Source organism: Temnothorax americanus, unplaced genomic scaffold (assembly GCF_048541705.1).
Source record: "Temnothorax americanus isolate GAGA-0224 unplaced genomic scaffold, ASM4854170v1 Scaffold142, whole genome shotgun sequence".
NCBI classification, from domain to species: domain Eukaryota; kingdom Metazoa; phylum Arthropoda; class Insecta; order Hymenoptera; family Formicidae; genus Temnothorax; species Temnothorax americanus.
The window spans coordinates 16,957-37,175 of record NW_027509278.1 but is presented as its reverse complement, the minus strand read 5'-3'; the positions used below and the strand labels follow the sequence as shown (position 1 = coordinate 37,175).

The following is a 20,219-nucleotide window of genomic DNA, read 5'->3' as shown; positions in this document are numbered from 1 at the left end:
GCGTCGTACTACTCGTACTGCGTCCACAGAATAACATATCGCGACTAGAGTTCCATAAAGAGTTAAGCCAATGTGGTGACGATTTTTGATTGGTCCCGTCATATGTTTCAGCCAAGTTAGTAAGAGTGAGACAAGCTGTAAGTGATCTTCTTTTAGACCCGCCATACCTGCAAGAATTATCTGGCGCAGCAATTTCGCTTCCATGTCGGTTAGTAACGGCATTCTGTAACAATTCTTGTTGTAGACAACCGTTTCAAACATATTGCAACATACATACAGTCAAATATTCTGATCTGATCGAGGAAGTCAACGGGAAGACAATGATGACGACGACGACGTTTCGTGGCGGTGGTTGATAGCGCGGCGCTTTACGACGTCTTATCGTGTCCTATTTCGCGGCATGTATTCCTTGCACTCGCGTAAACTTTAATTTTTGCTCCTCCAGCCTCCTCGAGATTCGCCGCCATATTGATAATGCATGACGCGCCGCTTGACTATTTTCCGTCTTTTTATGGTCGACTATTTAGAAGTCGACTTTTACTAGTCGACTTTCCGCCATTTTTAGAAGTCGACTGGAAGTCGACTTATAAAAGTCGACGAAAAATCGACTTTTCTAAGTCGACTATTTAGAAGTCGACTTTTAGTCGACTTTCCGCCAACTTTAGAAGTCGCCTATTTAGAAGTCGACTTTTAGTCGACTTTCTGCCATTATTATAAGTCGACTGGAAGTCGACTTATAAAAGTCGACTTAGGGCCTTGGCACATAGAAAAACTTAAGCAGTTATACTTAAGCAGTAAGAAATCAACGGTATGGATTCGCTACCGCTTAGGGCCGTGCCTTAAGTTCTTGACTGTGATTGGCTGATTTGCTTACTGCTTAAGTTTAACTGCTTAAGTTTTTCTATGTGCCAAGGCCCTTACCGTCGACTTTCCGTCAACTGTGCTCTTTAGGGTTCGTGCCCGATTGACAGTCTTCGGCTTGCTTTGGCCCCCCATTCTTATATGTGGCCCTGCCGCCATGACGTTTCTTCCCTTCTCCTACTACTGCTTTCACCCCTGTGACTGCCGTCGCTCTCGTGGATCTCGTATCTCCACGTATCTCGTGCCACTTTTCTACCACTCTAGGTCTGTTCGTATTAGTTGAACTTGTTGCACGGTTCATCTTTCCTCTTTTTCTTTTCATGTTGGAGAGAAAAAGAAAAAAGATGAACAACTGTACAAGAAGTTGAACAGGCCTAGCTTCTATATATATAGCTCCTGGGCTGACGGGACGCGACGATCCTCCAGAGAGAGACGGGTCGATTCTGTATCTTGGGACGAGGTGAAAATTACAAAAGTGAGGAAATTCACTAGAGAATTTAGGGGTCGATTCTGTATTTTGAGACGAGGTGAAAATTACAAAAGTGAACAGATTTACTAGATTTCGACAAATGAAATTGTAGATTCTCGTGAATTTCCTCACTTTTGTAATTTCCACTTTGGGGTCGATTCTGAACCTTTTGGGACGAGGTAAAAATTACAAAAGTGAGGAAATTCACTAGAGAATATACAATTTCATTTGTCGAAATCTAGTAAATTTGTTCACTTTTGTAATTTTCACCTCGTCTCAAAATACAGAATCGACCCCCTCGTCCCAAGATACAGAATCGACCTCCTACAATTTCATTTGTCGAAATCTAGTAAATCTGTTTATTTTTGTAATTTTCACCTCGTTCCAAGATACAGAATCGAAGATGCAGTTTATGGCTGCGGTCCAATTGACGCTACAAATGCTTTGTGAAGCGTTCTTCCTCTCTATAGGCTGCGTTTTCACTTGACGCTTGACGCTGGATGACGCTAGCGTCAAAACGGCTAAAGCCCGGTCTACATAGGCCGCAGTTCGCAAAACGCAAGCACACACGTGCGTTTTCACTCATGTCGAGATGTAAGCGACATCATATATCGGAGTCGCCGACATCGTATATCGTAGCCGCCTACGTCGTGTAACGTGGTAGTCTACGTCGTGTAAAGGTGAAATTTCATGAGCAGTGAAAAGCAGCAGCAGATCGTACTGATTGGCTACATAATAGAGAAGTTTTCGAGTATCTAGAATTTCTCTATTTTGTAGCCAATCAGTACGATCTGCTGCTGCTTTTCACTGCCCATGAAATTTCACCTTAAGATGGTCGCCGACAACGTGTAACCATGGTCGCCGATACCGTAATCATGGTCGCCGTCATCGCCGTTATCGTATATGTATTAACATAGCATATAAGAATTTTGTAAAGTGAAAGTTAATAAAGTAATAAAAGTATTAAAAAAAAAGTATTGAAAAATATAAAATATAAAAAAAATATAAAAAAATATAGAATATATATAAAAAATATAAAAAATATGGAAAGGACAAGCGTAAGTAAAAAAAGTAAATCTGTAAAGCGTAATAAATATATATAAATATAAATATAGATATAAATATAAATATAAATATAAATATAAATATAAATATAAATATAAATATAAATATAAATATAAATATAAATATATAAATAATTTTTTAAAATTAAAAACGAATAATAAAATGTCGGTAATTGTTTAGGAAGACAAAATTCAGCAGTATTCCTGAGGAGTGTGTGGTGCTAAAAATCTGATCCCTAATGAAGAAAATGAAATCGATCACGAATGCTTAAATGGTCTTTCAGTATCTGTTGATTCAAATTTTGTTATGCGTCCATACGAATAGGTATATATGTATAATAATAATAATATTTAAGGGGGTAGACAACCGGCCTTGACAAGCGAAAAAATAGACTTTTTTTAAATTAAATATTTAAGAAATAAAGAATTCTGAGTATTTGAAACTTTGGCACATATAATTTTATATTCTTTTATAATTATTTAAAAAAAATTATTAATATTAATAATAACAGGAGAGTTATTGGTAATGGAAGAGAAGCAGTTCAGTAGCTGGTAATGGACATGAAATTTCGAAAAAACGGCTCCAACGATTGCTTTCAAAAATTTTTTATAAGTTGTTGAAAACAATATCTAATTGTAAGGATGTGTCGGAAACAGAATTTTGAAAAAAATTGTTAAAAGAAAATATTTTATTTGCAAAAAAATGTAAAATTGCATTTTCTGTAATAAAATTGAAAATGCAATTTTATACTTTTTTGCAACTAAAAAATATTTTTAAAGAATTTTTTTCGAAATTCTGTTTCCGACATATCTTATTAGATATGGTTTCAACAACCTATAAAAGACTTTTAAAAGAAATCGTTGGAGCTGTTTTCGAGATTTCACGTCCACCACCAAGTACTGAACTGCTTCCCTTCATTACCGCAATAACTCCCGTTATTATTATTTTTTAATAATCCTTTTTCTAAATAATCGTAAAAGAATATAGCGAATTATGTGCCAAAATTTCAAATATTTAGTTTTTTCATTTCTTAAATATTTAATTTGAAAGAAAAAAGATAAATTCTTTGCTTGTCAAGATTGCCTACCCGCTTAAAGAATTTGGTATATTTTTTTAAAACTGTTTTTTTATAATTATCGAGCAAGTAACATTTACTTCGCCAGCAATTATAATTAATCAAAATAACAGTTAAGACTTAATTGTTAATCGACCCAACTGACTATAATAATCGTCATGACAATACGACCATTGATTTTGGTCAGATTAATCGCCAAGATGTTTCGACCATGGATTTTGGTCCGTCTAAATTGATGTAATTTTAATAAGCATTTTATTTAAATAATTAAATTTATTGCGAAAAATATTACCTCACCCTGGTTAAAAGTAATATTTTTTGCAGTAAATTAAATTGTTTAAATAAGATGCTTATAATATAAGCATCAAAATTACATTAATTTAGAAGGACCACAAAATCCATGGGCAAAACCGTCTTAATTTTATAATTATGATTAAAGTAATTTAAATCGACCTGACTGGCAATATATATAACGTCTTTCCGATATGAACATTGAAAAACTGTGAGCCAACTTGGTTTGTCGGATTCACACAGCACTTTTTTCAGATCGATATCGAGACATTATTAATTTCGACCATAGTTTTGGTCCGTTGATGTAATTTCTAAATTAAATAGTTTTTAATTTTATTGCGAAAAATATTACCCCAGCCAGGGTTTGAACCTGGAACCTCCCGTATACCGTGCGGGTGTCGTGCCAATTCGACCACTGGGGCTGTGGTAATATTTATCGCAATAACAACTGTAAGATGGAGCACCGATTACTAGGTCGACGGTGTATAATAAACAGAATAATAAATTTCTTTCGCCAGTATATAGAATAACAATTAAAGTAATTTAAATCGACCTGACTGGCAATATATATAACGTCTTTCCGATATGAACATTGAAAAACTGTGAGCCAACTTGGTTTGTCGGATTCACACAGCACTTTTTTCAGATCGATATCGAGACATTATTAATTTCGACCATAGTTTTGGTCCGTTGATGTAATTTCTAAACTAAATGTTCATATCGGAAAGACGTTATATATATTGCCAGTCAGGTCGATTTAAATTACTTTAATTGTTATTCTATATACTGGCGAAAGAAATTTATTATTCTGTTTATTATACACCGTCGACCTAGTAATCGGTGCTCCATCTTACAGTTGTTATTGCGATAAATATTACCACAGCCCCAGTGGTCGAATTGGCACGACACCCGCACGGTATACGGGAGGTTCCAGGTTCAAACCCTGGCTGGGGTAATATTTTTCGCAATAAAATTAAAAACTATTTAATTTAGAAATTACATCAACGGACCAAAACTATGGTCGAAATTAATAATGTCTCGATATCGATCTGAAAAAAGTGCTGTGTGAATCCGACAAACCAAGTTGGCTCACAGTTTTTCAATGTTCATATCGGAAAGACGTTATATATATTGCCAGTCAGGTCGATTTAAATTACTTTAATTGTTATTCTATATACTGGCGAAAGAAATTTATTATTCTGTTTTTTATAATTATGTTTTTTTTTTTTTTTTTTTTTAAGTTGATCCAGAAACAAGCTACCTTGTTTCTGACAATGGAGAATGCGAAAAGATGGCAGAAGATATTAATGAGTGCATTAATAAAGTAAATGAGCATTGTGGCAATTCGACGAAACAAAAAAAAATTTCGGTTTTGGACAAATCTAGATGTAAAAAAAAACTTAAAACAGGAGAAGTAGACAATGTCATCTGGACGTCCGAAAGTATCGCACACCTAATTCAATTAGTAAAAAATAATGATATTATATGGAATTACTGCATTCCTATGAAAGAAAGATCAAAATTTAAAATAAGCATTGCATGGGATTTTATCGTGGAAGACTTGAAAGGTAAAACCTAAAAATTTATTAGAAACTAAACAATTTTCTAAACTAAACTGAAATGTGCTCTCACAATATACAAACTCGCCTTAATTCTTTAATAATTTTAAATATTTTAGATACATTTCCCGATATCTCTTCTTTCTTTAATCCAATTGTGGTTCAATCTAAATGGAAAGTTTGGTTGATTATTTTTGGAGAAAAGTAGCTTCACGTCCAAAAACAACTGGATCTGCTGCCGCTGCTCCCGAATCGTGGCCATATTTCGAGAATATGACATTTCTTCAAGAAATACAAACTAAACAAAAGTAATAATTCAAATCTGTAAAAAATAATTTTTATCTTATAGATTATTATCTATTTCAGGACTATTGATAATATTTTCCTGAGGAAGATGAAGAAAATAAAACTAATGAAAAAATTAGAAGAGGAAGAACCAACAAAAACAATAACGGCATCGAGAAAATAGCGTCAGCTTTAACCGAATTGGCAAAGGCACCGTCAATAATTCCACCTCCATTGCCCGCTCCTTTACCACAAAACACTACGCAGTCAAAATTGACTTTGAAAGAAAAGAAAATTCGAGATTTTCTACAGTTAATGGAGTCTTTGATGCTGAGTATACCCGATGCTGATCTCGACAATGTGCTCTTCAGTATCCACGAAACTGTACATAAAGCAAAAAAATAACTGCACAGAAATATTTAAAAAAATTATGTATCCTGCGCGGTCTGCGCGTCAATGATTCCTTTTCTGAGGTAAGGGGCGAACACAGAAATTTGGAGACGCTATTATGGTTATTTCTATTAGTCTATTACTAGAATTTCTGTATGTTCCCCCATTACCTCAGGAAAAGAATCATTGACACGCAGTGTACGCAGTTTATTATATTTCAATACATGTTCATTTATTTATTTTTACTTCCAACAACATGTTACAAATTATTACAAATTATTGTAATTGTAATTATTGTAATTGTTATTACAAATTTATAACAAATAAAAATTGTTTCTTTGAAAATAAAAAAATGTGTGTGAAAAAAATCTATTTTCTTTAATTTAGGTTTTTTAAGTGTTTTTTTTTCTAGTTAATTGCATGATTATCGATAAATTTGGTGAAATTGCCAAGGTACTGCTTTTTCATTGGCGGAAAACTCTGTGAACTTTCTTCGTACTTGTAAAGCTTCTCGACTTAATACAGCTTGATTTGGTTGATTTAAATTTTGAAATAAATTATTTTCAGATGTATTATTTCGCCAAATACCTGGAATTACATCGCCATTTCTTGTTTCTCTATCTACCATTGACTTGCAAAAATATGTCGAATCTTCCTTTTTTATTAAATAATTATGGAGACATATCGTTGTTTTTACAATAGCTTCAATTGTTTCTACATTTGCGTCTATTGTTCTTCGAAGTATTCTTCATTTTGCAGTAAGAATCCCAAATGTATTTTCAATAATTCTTCGAGCTCTCGATAAACGGTAGTTGAAAATTCTTTGATCAAGTGACAATTTGTTATTTTCAGGATAAGGTATCATTAAATATGTTGTCAAGGGAAATGCTTGATCTCCAACTGCAACAAAGTGAAGAACAGTATCGCTGTCCAATACAGATACCGGATTTGGCACTCCCATTCTGTCTTCTTCAAAATATTTTCTCATTTTCGATCGCGAGAAAATACCACCGTCGCTCTGGCGCCCAGTAGCTCCAATATCCAACATCGTAAATGCGTAACGATAATCACATATAGCCAACAACACTATACTATGAAATCCTTTGTAATTATAATATTCAGAACCAGCACCCGCGGGAGCCTACAAAAGAAAATAAAACAAGATATATATATATATATATTTTTTTTTTAAGTCTCGAAACTTTTACCTGTATGGGAATGTGTTTTCCATCGATTGCACCAATACAATTAGGAAAATTCCACTGAGATTCAAATCCTCTTCCAATTTCTTTCCAATCTTCAGTTGTTGGCAATTCTAAAACAGATGCTCGTAATTTATTCCATAATGCTGTACATGTTTCGAAAATTATATTGGAAACAGTAGATTTTCCCATTCGAAATTGGTAAGACAATGAAACCATACTGTCTCCAGAAACAACATATCTGAAAAGAAAAGAAATACATCGCAAACTGACATGTAAATTAAATTATAATTATAATTATTATATCTTACAATTATTTGCTGTACCTTTTTTAGTGTCAAAGCCAATCGCTCGCCAACAGATATAGGTCGACGTGCTATGGTTTCGCGTGTTCTTTCAATGCTAGGCCCAACTAACTGAACCAATACTTCAAAATGTGTTACTGACATTCTGAAGTAATTGGTAAACAATTGTCTATTCGTGAGCAGCAAAGAAAACAACGAAGCATAATTACCATGTACACGACGACTCTTTACTATTGAAGACTCCCAATATCGTTTCTTTTTATATGGTTTTCGTTTTTTTTCTTGCAAATGTTCAATTATTACAGGCATTACAAGCGTTATTGCTTTCTGTAATTTTCTTCTATGATTATTTACAGAATTTATATAATTGCAGTACCAGTCGTAATATGTTTGTGTTAAATTATCCATAATTGACGCACGTCGTCGACAACTGCCGCTGAAACATTAATTAATTAAATAAATGAATCAAAACATAAAAATTATTTAACACGACGGCAGTTGTCGACGACGTGCGTCAATTATGGATAATTTAACACAAACATATTACGACTGGTACTGCAATTATATAAATTCTGTAAATAATCATAGAAGAAAATTACAGAAAGCAATAACGCTTGTAATGCCTGTAATAATTGAACATTTGCAAGAAAAAAAACGAAAACCATATAAAAAGAAACGATATTGGGAGTCTCCAATAGTAAAGAGTCGTCGTGTACATGGTAACCCATACAGCACAAGTAGATACTGAGAATGTTCGAAGGATATCTCAGCAGTAGATTGCGTATATTCTCACAACATTCGAGATACGTACCACGATTTTCTGAGAACCTACTGACTGCATTACTATTTTCGCCTCACCTAGTTCGTAGTATCTACTGAGAATATCCCGCAGTAAATATCAAGAATATCTCAGGTATCAATATAGAACCAAGGATAGAATATGCACGGTATATACTTATTACGTTCGATTAGGGTAAAATAATTGGTACTCTTTTATATTTTATAAATTTATGTTTATTTATATGTGCATTGTAAATTATTGCCAATGTGTGTACGTTACACACTACAATATTTAATACTGACAACTAATACCGCAATAACGCCGAGTTTAATGCTTATGTCACTTCGAGTGTCATACGTGATAGAGAGAATTGCTATAGAATAATAGATTACTGCCTGTTTTATGTCACATACGATTTTCTTATAGAATATTGCAGTGTTTTCGAACTTTAAATCACATAGTGATTTGAGTACATATGAAGTACATATTTAAAACTAGCGAAAATAATCGTTTTCTTAAAAAAGGATTGCACATATATAAGTAAACAAAGAAGAAATAGGAAAATGTATTATAGTCACACGAGTTGTTGGAAAGATTTAAAAATTGAGTCCTCGCTCGAAAGTTATCGTTTGCACAGAAAAATGTACTTACAAATTAAGCGTGATTTAAAGTTCGAGAACACTGCAATCGTTCAAATATCTCGTGAATACATTTTCAATTAAATAATACATTAAGACGAACAATTCTTACAGTGCTAACAATTATCTTGTAAGTTATGTCAGACTCAGTCAGTCAGACAGTAATCTCGATATTTCGCATAAAAGATAATTAGAATGGACTTTATAAACTTTGTAACATAATTTCAGCGCATTTACAGTAAGCGGCAAGTTATAATTGTACGAATAATACATATATGGCAAGGGAAGGCATCATATTGTCCGTGGATGTTTTAATACGTGTTGTATAATGTTTTAAAGTTATATAGTTCTCTTTCCATATACGGACCATCCTTCAGTATACATAGATATACACACACATATATACATAAGTATACATATATCATGTTACATACGTATGTGCACATGTTTGTACATAATATATATTTTTCAAGAAAAAAATACATGTATTAACTATATGTCATCCTCTCGACGAAACATACCTATTACAAAACGAGAAGACGAAGCAAAATTCGTTGAGCTGTTGGTACGTATTGCACAAATACACAATTGGTATCACAAATTGACTCCAACATATGCGAGCCAAACACTTCGTCGTCGCACGCAATCTGTTTTACGGGAACGAGAAGCAGCACGCAAAACAGGAGCGATAAATGGAATGCATCTCGCGTTTAGAAAAGTAAACAAATAAGCTGCTCCTCCAGACACAACGTTTTAAATGCTCCGATAATCTAAATGTGAGTAATTGCATGTAAATGTAAGTATATCAGCTCGTTGTGCATTAGCTGAAAAACGTAAGACGTAAGAAAAATAAGCGTTCAACGGTCAGTGTAAAATTGATTGCGTGTGACATACGCTTAACTAAAGGTTCTTATTTCCTAATATGAAACTTTTCTTACGAGGATAATACCTATCCGAAATAATACTTAATATTTTGCTAACGCGATTATCTACATATAACACTAAAATTAAAGATTTTTGGTTTTTTTGCATTACGCTAAACAATATTAAATATGTTCTCTATGCAAAACTGGACCAACGCAAGCAGTGTGTCACTACGGCAGAATTGCATTGATGATACTGGCACAGTGAGGCAATGACCTTCGGATTCTCTCTAAATAACTAAGAGTAATTATTAACATATTTATCTGGAAAACTATATAATCATTTACGTCGCGTAAGTAATTATTTTGTTTATCCTATACTAGAGATGGGTGATACAGTCTGAAAGTATCGTATCGATACGCATCATGAATGAAAATATCGATTCACTATTTACGAATTATGATAATAAACTTACCAATATTTTCCGTTCTTTACGAATGTAGAAGTGAACGATCGAAAGGCAAAAACGAGAGGCTGACGCAACGTTTTAGGTTAGGACGACACATGAGATAAGTCCATGTAAGATAAACGGAGGAAACACCGGTCGTCGAGTCTGAAAAATATAATAACAACAGTGACATTAATTTGTGCCTATTCTCGCTCGATTCACTATTTACGAATTATGATAATAAACTTACCAATATTTTCCGTTCTTTACGAATGTAGAAGTGAACGATCGAAAGGAAAAAGCGAGAGGCTGACGCAACGTTTGAGCAACGTTTTAGGACGACACACAAGATAAGTCCGTGTAAGATAAACTGAGAAAACACCGGTCGTCGAGTATGAAAAATATAATAACAACAGTGATATTAATTTGTGCCGATTCTCGCTCGATTCACTATTTACGAATTATGATAATAAACTTACCAATATTTTCCGTTCTTTACGAATGTAGAAGTGAACGATCGAAAGGCAAAAACGAGAGGCTGACGCAACGTTTTAGGTTAGGACGACACATGAGATAAGTCCATGTAAGATAAACGGAGGAAACACCGGTCGTCGAGTCTGAAAAATATAATAACAACAGTGACATTAATTTGTGCCTATTCTCGCTCGATTCACTATTTACGAATTATGATAATAAACTTACCAATATTTTCCGTTCTTTACGAATGTAAAAGTGAACGATCGAAAGGAAAAAGCGAGAGGCTGACGCAACGTTTGAGCAACGTTTTAGGACGACACACAAGATAATAAGTCCGTGTAAGATAAACGGACAAAACACGTCCGAACTGGTCCGTGCCTGTTGCGGCTCTTGGATGACCGCGAGCGACTAGCGTACTGGCCGCGCACCGTTGCCTGCCTCTCTGCCTCTGCCGGGCCCCGCCACTCCAAGTCCGAAGATGCGGAAGAAGACGACGACGACGACGAGTCTCTGCACGACACAACTCACTGAACTCCACTGAACTCACAACTTTGACAAGATGTCCGACCACCGACGTCCGACTGTCCGACTTCGTGTTCGTGGCTTCGTGCCCGATCGACTCTCATCGGGGCGACTTCGGCTCGCCTCTATGCGCGCGCATCAACACGCCGCCTTCGGACTTAGCCGATTCGGCGTCGTCGGTGAAAGCAACACGCCGCGAGCGGACTTTATTTTCTGATCCGTATTAATTTATATATTCTGAGTAGTATACGAGAATGTACGAAAAATAATATACTACTGTGAGATATTACAAGTACATCCTGAGAATTTACGAAAAATAATGTACTACTGTGAGATATTACAAGTACATCCTAAGAATTTACTAAAAATAATGTACTACTAGAGATGTTATAGAAATGTTCCAGGTATATTATATACGGTACGTATATGTACAGTACGAGTACAGAACATTCGAATGATATCATGTGCTGTATGGGAATTATGCTTCGTTGTTTCCTTTGCTGCTCACGAATAGACAATTGTTTACCAATTACTTCAGAATGTCAGCAACACATTTTGAAGTATTGGTTCAGTTAGTTGGGCCTAGCATTGAAAGAACACGTGAAACCATAGCACGTCGACTTATATCTGTTGGCGAGCGATTGGCTTTGACACTAAAAAAGGTACAGCAAATAATTGTAAGATATAATAATTATAATTATAATTTAATTTACATGTCAGTTTGCGATGTATTTCTTTTCTTTTCAGATATGTTGTTTCTGGAGACAGTATGGTTTCATTGTCTTACCAATTTCGAATGGGAAAATCTACTGTTTCCAATATAATTTTCGAAACATGTACAGCATTATGGAATAAATTACGAGCATCTGTTTTAGAATTGCCAACAACTGAAGATTGGAAAGAAATTGGAAGAGGATTTGAATCTCAGTGGAATTTTCCTAATTGTATTGGTGCAATCGATGGAAAACACATTCCCATACAGGTAAAAGTTTCGAGACTTAAAAAAAAAAATATATATATATATATCTTGTTTTATTTTCTTTTGTAGGCTCCCGCGGGTGCTGGTTCTGAATATTATAATTACAAAGGATTTCATAGTATAGTGTTGTTGGCTATATGTGATTATCGTTACGCATTTACGATGTTGGATATTGGAGCTACTGGGCGCCAGAGCGACGGTGGTATTTTCTCGCGATCGAAAATGAGAAAATATTTTGAAGAAGACAGAATGGGAGTGCCAAATCCGGTATCTGTATTGGACAGCGATACTGTTCTTCACTTTGTTGCAGTTGGAGATCAAGCATTTCCCTTGACAACATATTTAATGATACCTTATCCTGAAAATAACAAATTGTCACTTGATCAAAGAATTTTCAACTACCGTTTATCGAGAGCTCGAAGAATTATTGAAAATACATTTGGGATTCTTACTGCAAAATGGAGAATACTTCGAAGAACAATAGACGCAAATGTAGAAACAATTGAAGCTATTGTAAAAACAACGATATGTCTCCATAATTATTTAATAAAAAAGGAAGATTCGACATATTTTTGCAAGTCAATGGTAGATAGAGAAACAAGAAATGGCGATGTAATTCCAGGTATTTGGCGAAATAATACATCTGAAAATAATTTATTTCAAAATTTAAATCAACCAAATCAAGCTGTATTAAGTCGAGAAGCTTTACAAGTACGAAGAAAGTTCACAGAGTTTTCCGCCAATGAAAAAGCAGTACCTTGGCAATTTCACCAAATTTATCGATAATCATGCAATTAACTAGAAAAAAAACACTTAAAAAACCTAAATTAAAGAAAATAGATTTTTTTCACACACATTTTTTTATTTTCAAAGAAACAATTTTTATTTGTTATAAATTTGTAATAACAATTACAATAATTACAATTACAATAATTTGTAATAATTTGTAACATGTTGTTGGAAGTAAAAATAAATAAATGAACATGTATTGAAATATAATAAACTGCGTACACTGCGTGTCAATGATTCTTTTCCTGAGGTAATGGGGGAACATACAGAAATTCTAGTAATAGACTAATAGAAATAACCATAATAGATTCGGGTCCTCTCAGATTCTGTGTTCCCCCTTTATCTCAACAAAATAGATCATATCTTAAATAATACTTCTTTTTTACAGATTTGTTATTACTTGTTGTTCAGATTCTCTGCTAAATCCATTTCAGAAAAATGCATCAAGACGAATATTTGGGCATGACTGACAGCAGATCCATGTCGTATTTTGACGTTTTTTTAGCTAGTTTTGTCCATAAATAATAATCTTAACTTCTATTTTGATTGATACTAATTTGTTTCAAGTAAATGAGTATCTCGGATGATAATTACAAAATCATTTAAAATTATTACAAATTTCTTAAGCGAGTTTGCTATATACTTGAGAATGTTCTGAATTGTTAAAAATGTTTTTTTAATAAATTTAAGTTTTATTTAAAGTTATTTTTCTTTCAAATTAAATATTTAAGAAATGAAAAAACTAAATATTTGAAATTTTGGCACATAATTCGCTATATTCTTTTACGATTATTTAGAAAAAGGATTATTAAAAAATAATAATAACGGGAGTTATTGCGGTAATGAAGGGAAGCAGTTCAGTACTTGGTGGTGGACGTGAAATCTCGAAAACAGCTCCAACGATTTCTTTGAAAAGTCTTTTATAGGTTGTTGAAACCATATCTAATAAGATATGTCGGAAACAGAATTTCGAAAAAAATTCTTTAAAAATATTTTTTAGTTGCAAAAAAGTATAAAATTGCATTTTCAATTTTATTACAGAAAATGCAATTTTACACTTTTTTGCAAATAAAATATTTTCTTTTAACAATTTTTTTCAAAATTCTGTTTCCGACACATCCTTACAATTAGATATTGTTTTCAACAACTTATAAAAAATTTTTGAAAGAAATCGTTGGAGCCGTTTTTTCGAAATTTCATGTCCATTACCAGCTACTGAACTGCTTCTCTTCCATTACCAATAACTCTTCTGTTATTATTAATATTAATAATTTTTTTAAAATAATTATAAAAGAATATAAAATTATATGTGCCAAAGTTTCAAATACTCAGAATTCTTTATTTCTTAAATATTTAACTCAGAATTTTTTTCTTTATTTCTTAAATATTTAACTTAAAAAAAGTCTATTTTTTCGCTTGTCAAGGCCGGTTGTCTACCCCCTTAAATATTATTATTATTATACATATATACCTATTCGTAGACGCATAACAAAATTTGAATCAACAGATACTGAAAGACCATTTAAGCATTCGTGATCGATTTCATTTTCTTCATTAGGGATCAGATTTTTAGCACCACACACTCCGCAGGAATACTGCTGAATTTTGTCTTCCTAAACAATTACCGACATTTTATTATTCGTTTTTAATTTTAAAAAATTATTTATATATTTATATTTATATTTATATTTATATTTATATTTTTATATTTATATTTATATCTATATTTATATTTATATATATTTATTACGCTTTATATACAGATTTACTTTTTTTACTTACGCTTGTCCTTTCCATATTTTTTATATTTTTTATATATATTCTATATTTTTTTATATTTTATATTTTATATTTTTCAATACTTTTTTTTAAATACTTTTATTACTTTATTAACTTTCACTTTACAAAATTCTTATATGCTATGTTAATACATATACGATAACGGCGATGACGGCGACCATGACGGCGACGTACGACGATCCGACATCCAATAACAGAATTTATTATTAGAGACAAAAATTTTCTATTGGATGTCGGATCGTCGTACGTCGAACATCGGACGCAGTGTGAATCCTCCATAACCTCTTTGTTAGATTGACATGCAGACTGTGCGTGTGTCTAGCGTTTTGCGAACTGCGGCCTATGTAGACCGGGCTTAAAGGAGCGTTAAACAGTGCACTGGAATTGCGCAGTAATAAGGTGCGTTCCGTTGGAGTTTAGGTTATTAACTAATACTCATTGAAAAAATGTCATTCAATCAAAGATATTACGAATGGCAAAGGAAGTGTTTTAAAATAATAAGAAGAGAGAAGAATAAAAAACGTTTAATGGTTTGTGTGGCAATAATAAATGAGTTGGAAAAAATACAGAGAAGAAAATATACCAAAAAACGTTATTGGGTTGCACCATTATTTGAAATTAGAAAATTGCATGGTTTTTATCATGCAATATTTCCCAATATTATCTTGGAAGACAGCACGTTTAAAAATTATTTTCGAATGACTGCTACACAGTTCGAAGATTTGCTACAAATAGTAGGGCCTTCGTTGAGTAGACAGAACACTTCCTTTCGTGAGTCAATATCTGCTCCTGAACGACTGTGTTTGACCCGTGTGAAGTTAGCCCCCCAACTTTAAAAAAAATTAATTTTTTTTAGCTCATTTGATTGCTCATCGTTTGCACATGTATGCACATTTTGAATTTTCGTTTGCACATTTCTAGTAAAAAAGTTATTAACAAAACAATTTTGGGGGGGCCAACTTCACATTAGCCCCCCAACTACGAGCAAATTAGATCCAAATAGTCTTAATCGATAGATTTTCGTTTGCACATTTCGAAACAGGTCGATTTTTTCGTTTGCACACCCTTGGTTAAACAGTTATTAACAATTAAAGTTTCGAAAACGGTCAATGTCAGTAGATAAGTTTGATACACGTATACTGTGTTTAAAATGGCATTAATCGATAGATTTTCGTTTGCACATTTCGAAACAGGTCGATTTTTCGTTTGCTCACTCTTGGTTAAAAAGTTTATTAACAATTAAAGTTTCGAAAACGGTCAATGTCAGTAGATAAGTTCGATACACGTATACTGTGTTTAAAATGGCATTAATCGATAGATTTTTGTTTGCACATTTCGAAACAGGTCGATTTTTCGTTTGCACACCCTTGGTTTAAAAGTTATTAACAATTAAAATTTCGAAAACGGTCAATGTCAGTAGATATGTTCGATACACGGATACTGTGTTTAAAATGGTATTAATCGATAAATTTTCGTTTGCACATTTCGAAACAGGTCGATTTTTCGTTTGCACACCCTTGGTTTAAAAGTTATTAACAATTAAAGTTTCGAAAACGATCAAAAATCAACCTGTTTCGAAATGTGCAAACGAAAATCTATCGATTAATGCCATTTTAAACACAGTATACGTGTATCGAACTTATCTACTGACATTGACCGTTTTTGAAATTTTAATTGTTAATAACTTTTAAACCAAGAGTGTGCAAACAAAAAATCGACCTGTTTCGAAATGTGCAAACAAAAATCTATCAATTAATGCCATTTTAAACATAGTATACGTGCATCGAACTTATCTACTGACATTGACCGTTTTCGAAATTTTAATTGTTAATAACTTTTAAACCAAGGGTGTGCAAACGAAAAATCGACCTGTTTCGAAATGTGCAAACAAAAATCTATCGATTAATGCCATTTTAAACACAGTATACGTGTATCGAACTTATCTACTGACATTGATGACCGTTTTCGAAACTTTAATTGTTAATAAACTTTTTAACCAAGAGTGAGCAAACGAAAAATCGACCTGTTTCGAAATGTGCAAACGAAAATCTATCGATTAATGCCATTTTAAACACAGTATACGTGTATCGAACTTATCTACTGACATTGACCGTTTTTGAAATTTTAATTGTTAATAACTTTTAAACCAAGGGTGTGCAAACGAAAAATCGACCTGTTTCGAAATGTGCAAACGAAAATCTATCGATTAAGACTATTTGGATCTTATTTGCTCGTAGTTGGGGGGCTAATGTGAAGTTGGCCCCCCCAAAATTGTTTTGTTAATAACTTTTTTACTAGAAGTGTGCAAACGAAAATTCAAAATGTGCATACATGTGCAAACGATGAGCAATCAAATGAGCTAAAAAAAATTAATTTTTTTTTAAAGTTGGGGGGCTAACTTCACACGGGTCTGTGTTTGACATTAAGGTTTGTTTTTATTCTTTGTACTATTACTATATATATTACAACATTGAATGTGTTAATCTGTTTAATATTACTTGCCTTTTAAACATATTACGCTTTATAGATATTTATAGCTGCTGGTGATTCTATGAGATCAATTTCATATCAGTATTTAATTGGAGTAACAACAGTTTGTAATATCATTACCGATACATGTAACGCTATTTAGTCTTGCATTCATGAGAAAGTTCTTCCAAGTACCTTGAATGAAGGAGATTGGTCGCGCATAGCGGAAGAATTTGATGAAAAATGGAATTTTCCGCATTGCGTAGGTGCTATTGACGGAAAGCACATACGAATACAAGTAAAATCAGTAAACACCTTACTTTTTAACATTTTTAATTGATGACATAATAATTATTTACGATGGTTCTTTCAGTGTTCTAATAATGCAGGTTCTTCATACTACAATTACAAGAATTCTCACAGCATAGTACTTCTGGCAATATGTGCGATGCAAATTACAAATTTACTTTTGTGGACATTGGAGCATATGGTCGACGTAGTGATGGTGGCATTTTTCGATCTTCTCTAATGGGACAAAAATTTCATAATAAGGAAATGAATTTACCAAAACCACAACCTGTCACAGCTGATGGAGTATCTCATCTACCATACGTGCTTGTAGGTGACGAAGCTTTTTCACTAAACAGAATATTTACTTCGACCATATCCTGAAAGAGGAGGTTTAAGTAACGAACGAATTATATACAACTATCGGCTGAGTAGAGCAAGAAGAATGATTGAAAATTGCTTTGGAATTTTATGTAGCCAATGGCGGATATTAAGGCGTCCCATTGATACTACAGTTGACACGTGTATGAAAATTGTTCAAGCCATTATCTGTTTACACAATTGGCTTCGAGTTGCAGATATTGGCCATGATGAATATATACCATCCAATCTAGTTGATACAGATAATTCACACGATTTCATACCTGACACTTGGAGATCAGATGTAACTGATGAAGGTGCTTTGCGGGATATAAGTCAATGTGGTTCTAACTTAGGTTCACGTAAATCCATGATGATACGAGATCAATTTTGCCACTATTTTAATAGCGAAGGAGCAGTTCCCTGGCAATTTGAGCACTGTTAAGGAATTAACAAGCCAACGCTAACGATAGATATCCTTCACAGTGGGTAAAATTTCTTCAAATATATTAAAATTATGACGTCGGTTTATATATTACTACAAGCATGTACACTAAAAATTTTATATTGGTTTAATGAGATTTTATATTCTTTGATAAATTGATATTCTTCAACAGATTTGGCAGTGCGGTGGTACGCTAGGTGGTACGCGTATATTATAATAAAGAAGGAAACGGGTAAAGATTGCTATTCAAGAATTAGTTGATGCCCAATAGAAATCTTTAAGGAAATAATTTTGTTAATTTTGATAAGATTTGTTGGAATGTAAATAAGAATAACTTGAAATTACATTTTGTCGGGATAATATTTGCATAAATGATATCATAATTTTGTTGTAGAATTGTTCGTATATGCATTTTAGCATGTATTTTAGCTTTCTTGTATAAAATTATTTTTTTCACATAAAACAAATTCACTGAAACAAAGAAGATGTATAATCTGGTTGTATATACTATATAGAATCAAAGGCATGTTTCTATGTTAAGTAACCGAGCCACAGTATATAGTAGCGCAACTCTCTGTCGGCACTTTTGATATCAGTGAAGCCAGATTCACAGTACGCATGCGCAAGTTGAGCCAGTTTATACGGTAACGCCATCTGAATCTCTCTCTCACTTACTCTTTCCTTTTTATGTTGGGTAAATATGTATAATAGCGGACCCAGCCCCAATGACCTTGACCTTGACATATGTTGTCAAGGTCACCCTCCTGAATGACCTTCGGAAGGTTTTAGCCGTCGCTCATCACTCGTTAAAAAGTTATAAACAAAAAAAGTTTGGAAAATATAGCAGCTATTTTGAGTATTGAAAGGCATAAATAACTAATATATATGTCGAAATAGTTCACGCATACACTTCCACGCGAAACTAGGTCTACCCCCACCTCCCCCCTGCTTTCGGGGGATGTGCGGTAGTCCGTTCCTTGTTTACGTGTATACTGTTTATGCATACACAATATATATGTCGAAATAGTTCACGCATATACTTTCCACGCGAACCTAGGTCCACCCCCACCCTTCCCCTGCTTTCGGGGGAGGTGCGGTAACCCCTTTCTCGCTTACGTGTGTACTGTTTATGCATACACAATATATATATGTCGAAATAATTCACGCATACACTTTCCAACAGTATACACGTAAACAAGGAACGGACTACCGCACATCCCCCGAAAACAGGGGGAGGGTGGGGGTGGACCTAGGTTCGCGTGGAAAGTGTATGCGTGAGCTATTTCGACATATATATTGTGTATGCATAAACAGTATACACGTAAACAAGGAACGGGCTACCGCACATCCCCCGAAAGCAGGGGGAGGGTGGGGGTGGACCTAGGTTCGCGTGGAAAGTGTATGCGTGAACTATTTTGACATATATATTGTGTATGCATAAACAGTATACACGCAAACAAGGAACGGGCTACCGCACATCCCCCGAAAGCAGGGGGAGGGTGGGGGTGGACCTAGGTTCGCGTGGAAAGTGTATGCGTGAACTATTTCGACATATATATTGTGTATGCATTAACAGTATACACGTAAACAAGGAACGGGCTACCGCACATCCCCCGAAAGCAGGGGGAGGGTGGGGGTGGACCTAGGTTCGCGTGGAAAGTGTATGCGTGAACTTTTCAATACTCAAAATAGCTGCTATATTTTCCAAACTTTTTTTGTTTATAACTTTTTAACGAGTAACGAGCGACGGCTAAAACCTTCCGAAGGTCATTCAGGAGGGTGACCTTGACAACATATGTCAAGGTCAAGGTCATTGGGATTTATATTATAATTATTTTATTTAAAGTAATCTAATTT

The 20,219-nt window shown here is 33.9% G+C and overlaps 3 long non-coding RNA genes and 1 pseudogene across 6 annotated transcripts in view; 3 read left to right on the top strand and 1 right to left on the bottom strand.

Annotated features, from left to right (window-relative positions):
* LOC143894811 (uncharacterized) overlaps nt 1–20,219 on the top strand; it is a 98,735-nt gene that overhangs the window by 63,634 nt on the left and 14,882 nt on the right. The window lies entirely within an intron of this gene.
* LOC143894792 (uncharacterized) lies at nt 2–6,305 on the top strand. Of its 2 annotated transcripts, XR_013256164.1 has the most exons (5): nt 2–137; nt 245–2,719; nt 5,003–5,329; nt 5,440–5,628; nt 5,687–6,305. It is a non-coding gene; the product is annotated as an uncharacterized LOC143894792 (long non-coding RNA). The 2 variants fall into 2 exon arrangements; XR_013256163.1 differs by lacking the exon at nt 2–137 and having other exon boundaries at nt 149–2,719.
* On the bottom strand, nt 6,539–11,284 carry LOC143894790 (uncharacterized). 2 transcript variants are annotated; one of them, XR_013256162.1, is made up of 6 exons: nt 10,936–11,271; nt 10,713–10,850; nt 10,484–10,603; nt 10,261–10,398; nt 7,204–7,310; nt 6,539–7,136 (listed from the first exon to the last, which is right to left on the bottom strand). It is a non-coding gene; the product is annotated as an uncharacterized LOC143894790 (long non-coding RNA). The 2 variants fall into 2 exon arrangements; XR_013256161.1 differs by lacking the exons at nt 6,539–7,136; nt 7,204–7,310 and adding exons at nt 7,312–7,438; nt 7,524–10,082 and having other exon boundaries at nt 10,936–11,284.
* Nucleotides 15,158–19,270, top strand: LOC143894799 (uncharacterized; annotated as a pseudogene). The gene is made up of 4 exons (XR_013256166.1): nt 15,158–15,612; nt 17,328–17,567; nt 17,643–18,402; nt 18,535–19,270. The product of XR_013256166.1 is annotated as an uncharacterized LOC143894799 (transcript).